The following is an 18,235-nucleotide window of genomic DNA, read 5'->3' on the forward strand; positions in this document are numbered from 1 at the left end:
CCAGAATGAACATCAGATGCTTTTAGAAACATTCTCACTGTCCACCTTGCCCTTGCCCTTGCCCTCAGGAATCCCCCTCAGGCAGCCATCTCTTCTGTAATCACTGTGTTCTGATTCTCCCACTTTGGCTCCAGCCTTACATGCCCAGAGTAAACTTTCTCCATTTCGACCCGAAAGAACCAGCCAGGCTTTCACCTGCCTACTGGTCCTCTCAGATCAATCAGTTAGGAAATTCTTAATGCTGAATGGAGAATGAATCGGGAAGAAACAAGAAAAGTCGTCAGGCAGTGGTTGCCTAGAACAACAGATGGTGGCCACACTGATTATTAGGGGTTGAGTTGTGCCCCCCAGAACGATAACAAAAGATATGTTTGAAGTTCTAATTCCCCCACACCCCATGCTTCTGAAGTAACCTGATTTGGAAATAGGGTTGCTGAAATGTACTTAAGTACGCTAAGCAGAGTGGGCCCCTAATCTAATATGACTGGCATCCTTTATAAGATGGCCATCTAAGGACAAAGATGGGAACTGATGTGACATCTGTAAGCCAAGGAATGCCATGGATTGGAGGGAAACCACCAGAGGGTAGCAAGAGACAAGGATGTTTTATTCAACAAGTGTCAGAATGGGCTTGTCCTTGAAAACACCTTGACTTCAGACGCATGCTGGCATAGAAAAGACTAGAAGCAAATACACTAAAATGTTATCTATGATTATCTTTGGTGGTAGCTCTTCTAGAATGATTTTGTATTATTTCACAATAGTAATCAATTAAAGTTAAAACAAATTATAAAGTATGTTTTAACTTAAGAAAATGTATACATTTTTGCATTTGATTTAGTTTGTCTTCTATAATAGAATGAGACATTAACTGTGAGGATTAATAAAGTTGTATGTTTATTAGGAATTTTCAATGTGTGTAGAACATATGCATATAGGAAAAGCTAATTAATTGGAAGCAAGGGTTTCTTATCAGCATTAAATTCTTCCTCTAAATAAAGTTGCTGAGCTAGACATTCAGTTAGGAACTATTGGGATTTGATCATTCCTTTCCTTCCTCCTGTGAGTCTACATTTTTGTCTCCTTTGTGACTCCCAAGGTAAACACAAACACCAGGAAATGGTTTAATTCATTCAACTAAACTGTAAATCCTTCATATTTAATTTATTGTCTCCTTAAACAACCATGAAAATGTTGAAAAACAAAGGACACTGGCATTAAAAGTTCCTACAGGAAATAGTAAACATCAGTAGAGTCATTTTTAGGCTAGTGAAATGCTAATTCCAAATGAAAATTAGAGTGGCTAATTTGATAAGCCTTGAGTTTCTTCTTCCCCTTTGTCTCTTTGGATCCCTAAACACTTAAATTTTACCACTGCTGTTGGCCAATCCCAAACTGGTCCAAGTGGTACATGCCTGTAATCCCAGCTACTTGGGAAGCTAAGGTAGGAGGATCGAAAATTCAACTTACAATCCAGCTTGGACAATTTAGGAAGATCCTGTCTCAAAATAAAAAGAGCTGGGTGGTAAAGTACCCCTGGGTTTCATCCCAGTACTGCAAATAAATAAGCAAGTAATTAAAATAAAAGCCAACTTCAGTTTCAGCACTGGGCCCATAAGAGTTCTGTTCAAAGATGTCAGAACTTCAGTGATTTATGTTCATTCAAACACAATTCAAACCACATGATTTTTATGACAGTGGTGTCATTATAAATCCACTGTGTTTGTAGATGAGCTTATGACTGTAGACACACACACACACACACACACACACACACACACACACACACACCCCACTACTCTCTGGCTTATTAATAGTATACTTCCTCTGCAGTTGCTTCAAGGAAGGGCTAAGAAAGAACTTGTCTGACATAATACAAACATATTTTGTTTTGTAGGACCATAGATACAGAAGAGGTCATGGTTCCATTAATATCACCAGTAAAACCACTTACTACTCCCATAGGGCACATTTGTTTTTGTCACAAAATTAAAAATGACTTTTGAACCCAGCTACAACTGCAGAGTGGTTTCCTGAGACCAAATTGGCTGGTTGTTAAACGAGTGAGGAAGACCTGCTCCAAAGATTGCCAGTATACTGGCAGCTCAGACACACTGTCACCAGGGATGCAAGCCAACACACAGCTAGGTAAAGGTCACACAGAGGGTAGCAATTCTTAGAGCTCAAAGCAGTAACAGGAAACTGGCATAGAATATGAGGTTTTTTCACCCAATGGGAGTATCTGGACTGTCACTTATCCTTCAGGACAAGAAGTGTGCTTGGACACAGGGAAAGATCAAACAGGGACCCTTGCTCAGAATGGAATTATGTCTATTTTTAAAATGTGTTTTTTCCTTTTGAAATCTGCAGTCATGGGCACATTAAGAAGCATCAGGGCCCCAGCATGCCATCCTTATTCTATTCTGTTTCCTACTGGCATCACCTGGGAATACTGCTGGGTTCAGAGCACATGAATGACTCCTGAAATTTAAGGATATTTTTTGACTCAGAAGGGTTCAAGAGTAAATATCTTATTTTCTAGCACATTTACATTTTTATGATCTTTATAAACTTTTCCAAGATTTCCTTTCCCTTAATTTTCATTTTCCTTACCTCCAAGTCCTAGTCATGAGGATTCTTAGTTACTTTAAGAAAGATGTGTAAATTCCTAGAAAGACACAAACTACTTCATTTATTGAGGGTGAATATTATTTCATTTATTGAGGATGAATATTATTTCATTTATTGAGGATGAAATGGAGAGGATAAAAACTCATTAACCAGTCCCATGAAGACAGTTCCATCTAGACAGTTCCATCTTTATGCAATGGATCATCCTTAATACTCAAGGGCATGTTGTCAATTAGTGAAATATTTCATTTGAAATATAAGTGCCCCCCCCCAAAAAAAGGAAAAGAGAGGCAAGTTCTATACTGACTCATACTGTCCATCGAAACTTTTGACAATTCCAAACAGAGTTTTGAAGCAATTGCAACAAAGCTATAGTCGCTATACTAACATCAGGCAAAATAGACTTTAAAATGTTAGTAGAGATAAAAAAGAAAATTTAATAAGAATAAGGGGGTCAATCCATGAGAAATATATAACAATTAAAAACATACATACCTAACAACAGAACATCAAAACTACATGAAGCAAAAACAGAGAGTTGAAGGAAGAAATAGGCAGTTCAACAATAAAAATGGAGATTATAGTACCCTCTTTCAATAATGAATAGAACAACAAGACAGGAAATCAAAAGGGAATAGATAATTTGAATAATACTGTCAACCAACTATACCTGACAATGATCTCTAGAATAGTCTTCCCATCACAGCAGTATACACTTTTCTCCAGTACACATGAAACATTCTCAGGGACATAGCATATGCTAGGTCATAAAACAAATGTAATAAATTTTAAAGAATAAATAATAACAAAGTATGTTGTCTGTCTATAGTGGAATTAAATTAGAAACAAATAACAGGAAGAAACTTGGGAAACTCTCAAAAATGTAGAAATTAAATAACAAATAACTAGTGGTCAAAGAAGAAATCACAAGGAAAATTAGAAAATGCTTTGAAATGAATGAAAATGAAAACAACATGGCAAAACTTTTGGGATGAAGCTAAACGGTAATTAGAGAGAAATTCACATGCAAATGTCTCTATTAAAAAAGAAGAAAGATCTCAAATCAATAATCTAACCTTTTACCTTCGGATGTTGGTAAGAATAGCATACTAAGTCTAAAGCAAGGAAAAGGGAGAAAATGATATGTTAGAGTAGAAACTAAAGAGAAAAATAATAATAGAGAAAAACAGTAAACAAAAAGCTGATTCTTTGGAAACAAACACAAGTGACAAAGTTGTCAGATAAGCCAAGAAAAAAAAGAGGGAAGACGTGAATTACTAGAATCAGAAGTGAAACAGTGAATATTACTACTGACATTACTAAAGCAAAAAGTATTATAAAGTAATATAATTGTATGCCAATAAATTATATAACAGATGAAGTGGATAAATTCCTAGAAAGACACAAACTACTGTAACTAATTCAATAAGAAATAGACAACCCAATCAGACCTATAATAAGAGATCAAATTTGTAATTTCAAAACAAAACAAAAAACTGCTCACAGGGTAAAGCTGAGGCCCAAATGGCAAGTGAATTCTACCAAACTGAAAGAGATAATACTAATTTTTCACAAATCATTCCAAAAAATAGGAAGAGTAAGGAGAACTTCTGAATTCATTCCATGAGGCCAGAATTACTGATACCAAAACTAAAAAAACATTACAAGAAAACTACAGAGTAGTATATGGATATAGGAACAACAAGAACAACAAAGTAGTAAATTAAATCCAGGAACATGTAAAAAGCATTATGCACAGTGACCAAGGGGAATTTGTCCCAGGAATACAAGAAGACTGGTTTGACATCTCAATAGCAATCAATGTAATTAATATACCATATCAATAGAGCAAAAACCAAAAACCACATGATTATCACAATAGGTATAGAAAGTATTTTATAAAATCTAACTGATCAAACCCACATAACTACAGTTATCTTATATTAGACAAAGCCTCCAAAAGCATACATTGGAGAAAAGATAGCCTATTCAACAAATGGTGCAGGGAAAACTAGGAATCCATATGCAACAAAATGAAATTAAACACCTATCTCTCACCATGCATAAAACTCAACTCAAAGTGGATCAAGGGCCTAGGAATTAAACCAGAGATACTGCTCCTATTAGAAAGTAGGCCCAAATCTTTCCAATCCTGATAACCTTTACTTCTTTTTCTTGTCTAACTGCCATGGCTAGACCCTCTAGTATAGTAGAACTGATAGAGATAAAAAATCCTGTCTTGTTCCTGATATTAGGGAAAAAACATTCAGTATTTCACTGTTAAGTATGGTGTTAGCTGTGGGGTTTTGTTTTCTGTTTTTGTTTTGTTTTTTAAGTGTAATTTATCAGTTTGAGAAAGTTCTATTCTGTTCCTAGTTTGCTGAATGTTTTAATCATGAAATCAGCTGGATTTTTAAAAAAAATTAATTTGTTATATATGACAGCAGAATGTATTACAATTCATAGTATACATATAGAGCACAATTTTTCATATCTGGTTATACACAAAGTGTACATTTGTGTCTTCATACATGCCATTTGTGTCTTCATGTATTTAGGGTAATGATGTCCATCTCATTCCACTGTCTTTCCTACCCTCATGCCCCCTCCATTCCCTTCCCTCTCCTTTCCCCTATCTAGAGTTCATCTAATCCTCCCATACCCACCCCCAACCCCATTATGAATCAGCATCCTTAAATCAGAAAAAACATTGGGCATTTGTTTTTTTGTGATTGGCTAACTTGACTTAGCATTATATTCTCCAACTCCATCCATTTACCTGCAAATGCCATGATTTTATTATCTTTTAATGCTGAATAATATTCCATTGTGTATATGTAACCCATTTTCTTTATCCATTTATCTACTGAAGGGCATCTAGTTTGGTTCCACAGTTTAGCTATTGTGAATTATGCTGCAATAAACATTGATGTGACTGTATTCCTGTAGTATGCTGCTTTTAAGTCCTTTGGGTAAAGACTGAGGAGAGGGATAGCTGGGTCAAATGGTGGTTCCATTCCCAGTTTTCCAAGGAATCTCCATACTGCTTTCCATATTGGAAAAATGGAAAAAGCTGCACCAATTTGCAGTCCCACCAGCAATGTATGAGTGTGCCTTTTCCCCCACATCCTCGCCAACATTTATTGATTGTATTCTTAATAGCTGCCATTCTGACTGGAGTGAGATGAAATCTTAGAGTAGTTTTGATTTGCATTTCTCTAATTGCTAGAGATGTTGAACATTTTTTCATAAATTTGTTGATTGATTGTATATCATCTTCTGAGAAGTTTTTTGTTCAGTTCCTTGGCCCATTTATTGATTGGGTTATTTATTTATTTATTTTGGTGTTAGATTTTTTTACTTCTTTATATTCTCTAGATATTAGTACTCTATCTGATGTGCATGTGGTAAAAATTTGCTCCCAAAATGTAGGCTCTCTGTTCATCTCACTGATTATTTCTTTTGGCTGATAAGAAGCTTTTTCGTTTGAATCCATCTTGTTTATTGATTCTTGATTTTAATTCTTATTAAGTCTTATTAAGGAAGTCAGGGCCTAATCTGATATGCTTTGGAAAACAGTCTTTATTTTTGGATAACATGGTCTTGTATAAAGAAAATCCTAAGATTACAAGATATAAGATAAATATATAAAAATGAATCATATTTCTATAACTTGCAATGAACAATTTGGAAATGAATTTATAAAAACAATTCTGTTTTCAACAGCATCAAAAAGAATAAAGTACTTAGTACTAAACAAAAGAAGTGCAAAATTTACACTTTGGAAAACATTGTGAAAGAAATTAAAGAAGATGTAAATAATTGGGATAATGTCCCACATTTGTGGTTTGGAAGACAATATTGTTAAGATGTCAGTACTTGCAAAAGTGATCTACTGCAATGCAATCCTTATCAGAATTTCAGCTAACTTCTTTGTAGAAGTTGACAGTGATTCTAAAATTCTAGATGATTGCCAGAGACCAGAATAGACAAAATAATCTGGGAAAAGAATAATAAAATTGGAGGACTCAATATATCTCAGTTTCTAAACTAAAACTATAAACAATAACACCAGGCATGGTGGTACAGTAACTTGAGAGACTAAGGGAGGAAGATCACAAGTTTCAGGTCAGCCTTAGCAACATAGGCCCTAAACAACTCAGTGAGACCCTGCGAGAAACAGAAAGTTAGATGGTCCATTTTCAGAAACAGTATTTAATTTTAACTGGGATGTAAAGATCCAAGTAACCATTTTTAAGTATAGCCTTTCCCTTTGTCTGTCCCAATTTTAAAATTAGCTAATCATGTAGATTGTAACCCTGAGCTCCTCCTATCAGGGTAAGGGGAAGCACTGCATTAGGGATAAAAGCAGGTGGACTACCTCCCCAAAGCACTTGCTAGCCAAGTTTTGGTAGTACACCCTTCTCGCAGAAGTAAAATTTGCTTTGCTGACCCATTTCTGAGCATGTTTTTGATTTCTTGTGATACCTTGGTATTACTAATAACCCTGTCTGAAAAAAGTTCTGGGGTTGTAGTTCAGTGGTAAAGAACCCTTGAGTTCAGTCCCCAGTACCAAAAAATAACAAATAACAAATAAATAAAACTATAAGCAACAGTTATCAAGACAGATTTAGAGATCAATGGGATAGAACTGAGAGTCCAGAAATAAACCCAGGTCAACTGATTTCCAACAAGACCATTCAATGGGAAAAGCATAATCTTTTCAATAAATGTTGCTAGAACAACTCCACATGCAAAAATGGAGTTGGACCCTTATACAACACCATATATAAATATTAACCAGAAATAGATTAAAGACTTAACTATGAGAGGTAACTCTAAATCTCTTAAAAGAAATCAGAGTTAAATTATCCTATGATATCAAAACTATAAACAATAAAAGAAAAAAATGACAAATTGGACTTTATCAAAATTAAAAACTTGTGTGCTTTTAAGAATATTATCCAGAAATTGAAAAGATAGCCCAAAGAATAGGAGACAATAATTTGCAAATTATGTATCTGCTAGGGTGCTTATATCAAGAATGAAGAAAATAGTTATATATACCCATATATATTTTAAAAATATAGTTGTATAATAGCTATATTTAGAATATATAAATCTAGATGTGTTTCATATCTCTAGAATATATAAATGTATTTACAACATATATAAAGTAGTAATAATTTAAGACCTCTTGCAACTTGATAATAAAAACAAATAACACAATTTAAAAATGGGAAAGGGATCTGAACAGACGTTTTTCCAGAGACAAAATCAAAGGATCAATAAACCCATAAAAAGATGTCCAACATCATGAGCCACTAGGAAAATACTAATGAGAACCATAATGAGATTACACTTCATACCCACTAAAGTGGGCGTCGTAAAAAAAAAAAAAAGATACAATGACATGTGTTGGCAAGGGCATAGATAAATCAGAGCCTTCATCCATTGCTGATGGTGCAAACACATTGGAAAACAATCTGGAAGTTCCTCAAATAAACATAGGATTACCATATGACCCAGAAGTTCCACTCCTGGTTATACAAGAAAATGAAAACTTATGTCGACACAAAAGCTTGCATGCAACGTTTATTAAAACATTATTTTAAAAAGTCAAAAAGTGGAAACATCCCAAATGTCATTCAACTAATAAACAGATAGCTAAAATGAGCTTATCTATATAGTAGAGTATTATTCAACAATAGAAAGAAGTGAAGGACTGATACACAATATAACAGATGATTCAAAAATATGCTGAGTAAAAAGAAGCCAGTCACAGAAGACCATATATTGTATGATTCTACCTATGTAAAATGTCCAGAAGAGACAAATCTATAGGAACTGAGAAGAAATTAGCAGTTGCTCAGGGCTGGAGGACCACGGCAGTGGAGGTGACACTGAGTGAGAGTCAAAGAGTTTTTGCGATAATGAAATGTTGTGAAATTGCTGGTTGCATGTATCTGTTAATATGCTAAAAACCACTGAATTTACATTTTAAATAGGTGAATTGTATGGTATGTGAATTACATCCCAATAAAAACTTATTTTGAAAGAAAACAAAACTTTGGGCTCTTTCTTAGAAATAGTGACCTACTGTTTTCTGAGCTGGAATAATTTCTGGATATCTTCCAGGGACAACTCTTCACTTTATGGGTTCTTCTGAGTAGTTCATTCCACATGGAACATGCAATTCAGTATTTTCTGGTAATTTATCCTGGTCATCTAAACGAGTATCACATAACAATTGTCATCACTACTGGTGGATCAGTACCCAGATTCAAAAGTAGTGACCAAGGAATATTAATTGCCCATTTCTGCCACTGAGACCTTACAAAAGTATTCTGTTAGAGCAAGGTAAACAGAGAAAGGCCATTGTGTTTTAGATTCAAGTTGCTATCCTAAAATATTTAAAAAACAGATTATATGTGTACCACAAAATAAGAAGCAACAAAGATAACAAAGCTCTTTACTTACTACCTACCTTTCTTCAGATGTGATTTTTGCTTAGAAGCCTTATTGCCTTGCTTATCACAGTGGATGGAATAGCAGGAGAAAAGGGAAGGGTCAAGAGAGAAAAGAACGAGGATGATGCCTCAGCCTCTTTCCTGCCTCTATGAATTTGCCCCTTGGAATGGGGGCTCTAGCTTCAGGGGATCAGGATAATCTATCACCCTACCCCACATAGCACACAATCAACAGATGTTTATGGAAAGGACATCAGATGAGGCGGGCAGGGGAAAAAAGGGGGGAATTAGAATGTATTATGTACCTGGCAGTGTGCATCAGGCCCAGGCCAGGGACTCAAGGTTCTTATGGTCTAGCTGCATAGACAACACCTGCACAACACCTCCCACCAGGATTGTTCATATTGATTAGAGGAAAGAGTAAATAGTAAATCTTGCCTTAAAGAGGGGTAGGGACATCATTTTTAAAATTTATAGCTAAACTCTAGGTCACTTCAAGGTTTTAGTGAGAGTGAAATGCTGGATAGATGGTAAGCTTGATAAACTGTCAGGTCAAGAAAGTCCCTGGTTTTCTGTGCCCCTCAGGTATTCACACGAACCGCAGTTGGTAGATTTCTGTGTCCTTCTCTCCAGATGACTGACCTCAGTCAGATCTTCCAACTTCGTCAGTTTAGGCATTAGAGAGAGGAGAGGAGAGGAAGAAAGGAGAGTGAGGAAGGAAAGAATGAAAAAGAAAGGGAGGAAGGAAAATGAAAGAAATGAAGGTGGAAGGAAAGGAAAAACAAGCATCTGTAATAAACTGCTATAACTCTTCTACTAGCAAGATTTTTGGTCATGTTCCAAGTTCTATGATTCCTCTGAGTCATAAAATAAGAATAAGGGACTTTTAGGATGTCTGAAGACTGCATCTCATGAGGATGCTGAGTACCAGAGAGGAGAGACCTTCCACAGCACAGGAAGACTAGTGATGGCCAAGCCAAACCTGAATTTGGGTTTCCTAATCCTGGACCAGACTATATTCACCACACCAAAATCTGACCCTGCTCTTCCTGAATATCTTGGGAACAATTACACCTTCAATTGCCCACACCTAGTGGGAGAGAAGTGATGGCCCCAAGACAGAGGTAACATGAAACTTCCTGATGGAACCTAGCAATGTGAAAAAAATAGACTGATAAGTTCCACGATTTGAACTGAGCTTGAGTCACAGGATCCCTTCTTAGCTCTCTGCTCTAAGGTTTTGGGGCCTCTAGGAGAGACTTTGTGATGACCACCTCAGAACTAACAGCCAAATGAGCACCAGCCCTGGTTGGTTCATGGAGATTAGAGAGGACATCCCCTCTCAAGGGCAGGGGAGGTTTTATCAGAGTCTCTCGTTGGGACACTGGGTCTCCTGGAGAAGAGCCTCCATGAATTCCATCAGGACAGCCCCTACTTCCTGCTCATAAGCAGGGGAAGTTGGGAGCCAGAGTTCATGGAGGTGCTATGCTGATGACCTCTGCCACTGGGGGACTCTCTGGGCCTCAGCTTCCTCATCTAGAACACAGGATAGGCACTGTTCTGTTCCCCAAACATGATTTGTTTGAACTCATTTGAAATGTTCACACTAGGTATGGAGTATTCTATACTGATGTCCCTCTGGGGCCAGGCAAGGAAGGAAAATGAGTGGAGGAACTGGAGGGAAGACTGTAGGATTGGTATTGGTGGCAGTTTAGTATGTGAGGAGTAGGTCTGAAAAGGGGAGCTCTTGCTCACTACAGTCATTTATTGCCAAGTGGGAATATGGGCCAATGTGGCTAGAGTTTCCAGTTCATAAAATAAGTAGGAAATCAGATTCTTAACTTTCCAATTTTGAGTATTGGCAGCCAAATGTGCTGTGCCTGCCAGTCTGGCCTGAATCTGACATGCCTACTTCCAGTTTGCAATCCTGTACTGCACATGAAAGTGCAAGGAAGTTGGGGTGGAAGCCCTGGCAAGGCAGATTGGAGACCAGGGGCTTCAGAGGCAACCAGTCCTGGGCCCAAAGCTTGATTAGATAATTTATGAAGTATGCAACCTTGAACATCATATCGAATGCCTCCAACTTTTTGAAAAAGACTGATGAGAGAGTTTATCTCATTGGATTGTTTTGAAATGAACCTGAGCCAGAAATCAGTAAATAATATTGACATACACTGGGTACTTAAAGAATCCCAACATGGAAAGGTTCTGAGACATCATCTCATCCAGTCCCACCAAGCAAGCACCTTTCCTGTGCTAAATTTCCTACATACTTTGGGGACTCCCTCTTTCCCAAGACAGTTCATTCCATGTTTAGATAGCTTTAGGTGTTAAAAAGTGTTTCCTCATGTCAAGCTGCCTTCTTGACTTCTTTTGTTCTTAGATAGTTGTTCTGCTGTCCAGGATCATAAGGATAAAGTTTAATCTCTTTTTCACTTGGAAGGAGACCATCACACTCCCATCTCCTATTTTCACACCCAGTTCTTTACTTTTTTAGATTAAACATGTCAATCCCTTCAGTCATTCCTTGCCGATGAAAATAAACTTGTGAAATTATTTAATGCCTATAACCTATGAGGCAGGTACCCATTTTACAGATGATGTAATATAAAGAGTTTAAATAATTTGCTTTGGAAATCCTATGTTCAGTGATTCTCTTGAGGTGTAAACTAAACAATAATATTGGTACCTTTATTCTGGACACTATATGTTTATTAATGCATCCCACAGTTGGATTCATTCTCTCCATGAATGCTGAGTCATCTGAAAGCCTGAAATCTTTCGCAGGTGTGCTGTCTAGGCCACAAGTTACCCCACATAGAACAAGGAGAGTTAGTGAGTTTTGCCAGCCAAATATAGGCCTTTATATCTATTCCTGTCAAATCGAGTTTTGCTAATCACAGTTCACTGTTCTAGTCTGTTGGACATTTTTTCGGCCATGAGTTTTGGCTTCCAGATTGGGGTCATTTTCTCACTGTTCCCTCAATTTCCTCTTCAAAGTCAAGGAAGCCAGGCAAAACTAATATAATCTTAAAATCCCATGTTCCTTTCTCTCACTTAACAAACATTTAATGGTTCTATGTGCCAGACCCTGTGCTGGGTCCTGGGGCTATCATGGTAAGCAAAATAGATTGAATTCTGATCCAAGCAAAGCTGGTGAGAGATGAGTTCTGTGTGAAAGGAGACGGTCAGCAGAAGCACCCCTTCTAGTTTGGAGGAGCCTGGGGCAGCTTCCAGAAAGGCTGCTGTTTAACTTTAGGCCTGAAAAATGAGTAGGAGCCAGTTGATATAGAAGACCTGTGGGGAGGAGTGGAACCAGGTAGGGAGTTTCCCAGGAGAGCAACCACTTATACTGCTCTTTTCCCATAATGCTCTGCTATCAAATTATAAGCTCCTTGAAAGCTGAGGGTCTCCTAACAACTTTCTGGTAGTGATCCTAACCTCATTTTACAGATGAAGAAAACAAGCCTCAAAAGATTCTAGTAACAGTAATAGTAATAAACACATATAGTGAGCATTATACACCAAACAGTTCCAAATGTTTTATATATATGAACTCCTGACTATGAGAGGTGGTTAAGGGCAAAAACTTTGTCACTTTCTCTGTGGTGAGAAAAAGTGATAAAGTTTTTAGTTAATATGACCTTAGGCAAGTTACTTAACCTTCTGTGAAACAGATGAATACAGTAATGCTTCCCATTAAGGTGAGGAACAAGGTGAGGATCTCCCCTCTCTAGTGCTTTTCAACATCATATTGGTAGTCCTATGTAATATAGTAAGATAAGAAAAGGAAAAAAAAGGTAGGAAGATAGGAAAGGAAAAATGTTTTTGTTTGCAGATGACATGATCATCTATATAAAAAATCTAAAAAAAACAATAACAAAAATTTCTGGATATAATATGTGAATATAATAAGGTTTCAGGATACAGAGTTAATATAAAAAAGTCAAATGCTGGGAGGGTGAAGAAGAGAAATTATGAGGGACTTCTAGGGACTGGGAGGTGTGCCGGGGGAGGAGAAGGAAGGGAGAGGGGCTTGAGGATAGAAGGAGGGTGGATGGACATGATCAGTGCACAATGTATGCATGTATGGAAATAACACGGTGAGTTCTGGTAATTTGTACAATCAATGTTAATAATAAAGTCAGCTGCTTTCCTATTAACCAACAATGAAGAAGAGTTTGAAATTAAAAACAATACTATTTACTTTAGCATTCACCAAATGAAATACTTAGGCACAAACATAATAAAATACATATCAAGAATCTATATGTGTGAGGAATATAGGAAACTAATAGGAGTAAAACCAAAAAGTTAAATAGATGGAGGGATGGTCCAGGTTCATACATAAGAAGACTCAATATTATCAAAGTGTCAGCTCTTCACAGTTCAATTTTTAGATTCCATGCAATCTCAGTTAAAATCTCAGAGATTATTTTGTGGCTATTGACAAACTGATTTTAAAGTTTATATGAGGAATCAAGAGACCCAGCATAGCCAACACATTATCTAAAGAGAACAAAGTTGGAGGATTAACTAAAATTTAGTTTGATTCAAGACTAACTATAAAGCTACAATAATCACTACAGTGTGCTATCAGAAAAAAAATAGACAAATAGATCAGTGAAATAGGATAGATCCACATAAATACAGTCAACTAATTTTTGACAAAGGAACAAAGGCAAATCAATGGGCAAAGATAGTGTTTTCAACAAATGATGCTAGAACAATGGGACATTCATGTGCAAACAAAACCAAAACAAACAAACAAACAAAACCCCATAGGCACAGACCTTACACTCTTCTTAAAAATTAACTCAAAATGGATCCTAGACCTAGATATAAAATGCAAAATTATACAACTCCCAGAACATAGGAGAAAAACTAGATAACCATAAGTATGGCAATTAGTTTTTAGGTAAAACATCAAAGGCATAATCCATGAAAGAATGAATTGATAAGAGGGACTCATTAAAATCAAAAGCTTTTGCTCCACCAAACACAATAGCAAGAGAATAAGAAGACAAGCCACAGACTGGGAGAAAATATTTGCAAAAGACAGCTGACAGTTATTCTAAATATACAAAGAACCCTTAAAACTCAACAATAGGAAAATAAACATATTTAAAAATAGGCCAAAGATCTTAACAAACATTTTACCAAAGAAGATGTATTGATGGCAAATTAGCATATGAAAAGGTGTTCATATCATGTCATCAGGGAAATGCAATGAGATACCATTACATATGTATGTAGAATGGCCAAAATCTGAACTGTTACTGCTAATGGGAAGGTAAAATGGTCCAGCCACTTTGAAGGACAGTTTGTAATTTCTTACAAAACTAGACATACTCTTATAATCCAGCAATCATGCTCCTTGGTATTTACCCCAAGGAGTTGAAAACTTACACACACAAAACCTGTGCATGGATATGTTTTTAGCAGATTTATTCATAATTGCGAAGATTTGGAAGCAACCAAGTGTCCTTCACTAGGTGAATGTTAAATAAACTGTAGTACATCTAGACAATAAAATATTATTTAGCACCAACAGATCTATCAAACCATGAAAAGACATGGAGGAAACTTAAATGCATATTACTAAACAAAACAAGCCAATCTGGAATGGATATATACTGTATGATTCCAACCATATGAATTGTGGAAAAAGCCAAATTATGGAAACAGTAAAAAAGAAGATCAGTGTTTGCCCTGGATAAGGATAAGGGTTGGGGGAAGAGATGACTAGGTGAAGCACAGAGGATTTTTAGGGCAGTGGAAACAATATGTATGATACTACAATGATGGATACATGTCATTCTGCATTTGTCTAAATTTATTGAATGTACATCACCAAGAGTGAACCCTAATGTAAACTATAAACTTTGGTGATTAACTTGTCTCAATGTAGGCTCACCAGTTATAAGAAATATACCATATTAGTGGGGGACATTGATAATGGGGAGTTGGTGCTGGTGCATGTGAGTATAGGGAATATCTCTGTACCTTCCTCTTGACTTTGCTATGAACCTGAAACTGAGCTATGAAAGAAGTAATTTTTAAAATTATTCATTTTATATATATACTTACGCGTACAGACACACACATCATTAAAAATATGACAGTGTAATTTCACTGGGTTGTTGTGAGGATGAAATCTGTTCACATGTGTAAAGTGTTTAGGATGGTGCTTCACAGAGAATAAAATCTACTTAAATATTAGCCATTATTCTTGTGCAACTTTTCCAAAGTCAAAGACCTGGAAAGTATCATGAAGCCCAGGTCATGTTGTTTCAACTATAGCTTATTAATTGATATTTGATGAAGGAAGGAAGGAAGGGAGGGGCGTTTACTGTTTTAGTAAACCACAGATTTTGAATAGCACAGTTAGTCACAATGACTACCAGAGTAACTCAGCAAAAGGCTCCAAGTGACAGAACAATAAATATTTTAAATAATAAGGGAAAATTGAAGTGTATCAGAACTTCAAGGACCATACAAATCGAAACAGATTACCTCTTCCTCTCTAGGCAGAACAGGCATTTAATTATCATTATCAAAGTTATAAAATGTCAGAAACTCAAAGGCTTTTCAGCTTAAGGGGATTTCTTCTGAAAAAGTCCCTTCCTCATTTTTTAAAACGATATACTTGGATATTTTTATAAATCCTCAAAACTATAATAAAGTTTTGATCCACTGTTTTTCACACTTCTTTTTTGGGGGAAATAAGAGCATATGGTGAATTTTATTTGGACTTAACTACCATTTTGAGATCTCATAATTCCATCCTAGTCATCAACTTTTCAGAGTCTTAGATTGTATCCAAGTGGCTTATTCAAATTATGTTCATTCTGATTATTTTTGAGTATTTGTATAGTTTTACTAAATGCCTACTGATATACAATTGTGTTTTTTCTAGCAAGGCTCAGCCATGTGGCTCTACAGAACCGGCATGCCAAAATTTCCTATTATGGAGCCTAGGGAGCACTAGGAATTGCTCTCATTTGTAAGGTAATGGCCTGAACATTTGATTGGTAGTATCAAGTGCCGAGGATGACATTCCTAAGAACATACCAAGTGAACACAAGATCTGGGGTAGGGGCTAAGGAAAGAAAATGCAACAGGTCTCACTGCCAACAAACCCACCATTAGTGGCTTCCATCCTAATTACATGTGTTTCCATACTAGAATTGAGGTCCCTTGGTGTTCAATACAGAAACCTTTCTGGAAGGGAAATGTGAAATGGCAGGGCTTAAAGATATCAAGAATGTCTTCCATCAAATTTTCATGTACTGGAAAGGAAAATAGTTAAGAATTAAGTTACTCTGCTCTAAACTCTTGGACCACCATGTGGTCCTAATCAGCTGTGATGGATAGAATGCTTCAGTATTAGAGGGAGCACATAGCCAGAATATAGTGCAGTCTCTTTCCCAAGGAAAAACCTGCGGTACCAAACAACATTCAGTGCACATGTTAAACCTCAGACATATTTGTATTCTCCTCTTTCACAATTTCATCAAAATGGGGGACAAAGAAAATCCAGCAAAACCTGACCTTATAAAATTCCTAGAGATTTCTAGTAGAAAATCATTTGAAGTAGAATTCTGTAAGTGCAAATCAGCCTGCTAACGTGTTGGGAAAGCCACCTGGGTTTCAGAAGTGTGGTCCAGAGGCTGAGAGTCCAGACTTTGTTCACTCCAATGTACTCATCTGTCTCTTGAGCAAATGCACAGGAGAAAAACAGGATCCGTTACCCAGCCTGTCTATATTCCCTGCTTCTTGGAGATACAGGGGCTCAAGTGACTACTATGGTAGAAACCATAGATAATCCCTGGGACTTGAAAACTAACTCATACAGGAAGACCTGTACTAGAAGAAAAACAAGTATCAAGAAATAAGTGGAAGAAGCCAAGTTTAGGGAGAGTTGCAAGGAATAAGGAAAGGATAGATTGTTGTGGGGAAGGGGAGATGTTGAAAACTAAAATCTAAAACCAGAAGACTCTAGACATTAGCCAAGCAATAACAGGTAATTGTCATAGATTTCCAAAAAAATCCAGATCTAAAGAATTCAGCCAACTAGTATGGCCAAGTGTTCTTTTTATTTATTTTTTAAAGTTGGTATCTTGATTGTTTTCTTCCTACAGAACATAAACTGTTTTAGTCTATTTTCTCTTGGAGGAAGATTTTGATGAATAGAAACTTAAAGTTTCTCTCACAAAAATAACAATGATCCCACTGAAATTCCTTAGAGGCTTTGACACCCTGTTCAGCCATGCCATGCCCTCGTTGCCCATCATGACTTCTGCATTGCAAGCATCACTACCCGCTTAGGATGAAAAGCTTACATCAGAGGACCTTAGAAGAGTCATTTGATCATTACAGGGGGAAGTGGACACAGAGAGGCTCTGTGAGTCAGTCTACAATTGCTAGTTTTGCCACTGATGTCCCTGCTTGTTACGTTGGCCATTTTTGGGGGGGGGTCCCACTTGCCATACCCACACAGCAAATTGGGTGACACACACCAGCTATGCAACCTTCCCATCATCAGACAGTACTTACTGAGCACCTCCTATGTGTACCCAATTGTGGAAAATCTGGGAAGAAATTTAAAGGAAGGCAATGTTGTGACAGAGTGTCCATGCTCCATACAATACTAAGAGGGCTCCTTGTTAAGGTCTAGGAGGAGTCTTCTTCATTCTTCACAGAGACCCATGTTTGAAGAGTAGTTATTCTCTTAAAAACATAAAACCTGTGTTTTTAAAAAATATTCTTAAAAATATGAGTTATAGTTGTAGAAAGTAACTGAGGAATTTCAAAATTACAGGATTCTACATCTTTGTTTTTTTGTGTCGCCCGCCATAGGGCTTTGCACATAACAGATACGTTACCAAATTCTATAGACAGACTGTTTCTGCCAATAGACCCTGGGTCAAAGGCTCTTGTGGTAAAATCCACTTTAGGAATGGAGTGAGTGTTTTATACAGTAGCACACAATGGCTCACATCAACTAAAGGACAGAGACTATTCTTTACTTTTAGTGTGGATATTTATTCTAATATCTACTACTAAGTTTTTTCTAGACTTCTGTTTCAGTAGTCCTGTGCCCCCCCCCCCCCCCCAAAAAAAAAAAGGGA

The 18,235-nt window shown here is 36.7% G+C and overlaps 1 protein-coding gene across 1 annotated transcript in view; it reads right to left on the reverse strand.

Annotated features, from left to right (window-relative positions):
- Flt1 (fms related receptor tyrosine kinase 1) overlaps positions 1-18,235 on the reverse strand; it is a 201,730-nt gene that overhangs the window by 124,940 nt on the left and 58,555 nt on the right. The window lies entirely within an intron of this gene.

The sequence above is a fragment of the Marmota marmota genome, unplaced genomic scaffold (genome assembly GCF_001458135.2).
Source record: "Marmota marmota marmota unplaced genomic scaffold, marMar, whole genome shotgun sequence".
Classification (NCBI taxonomy): Eukaryota; Metazoa; Chordata; class Mammalia; order Rodentia; family Sciuridae; genus Marmota; species Marmota marmota.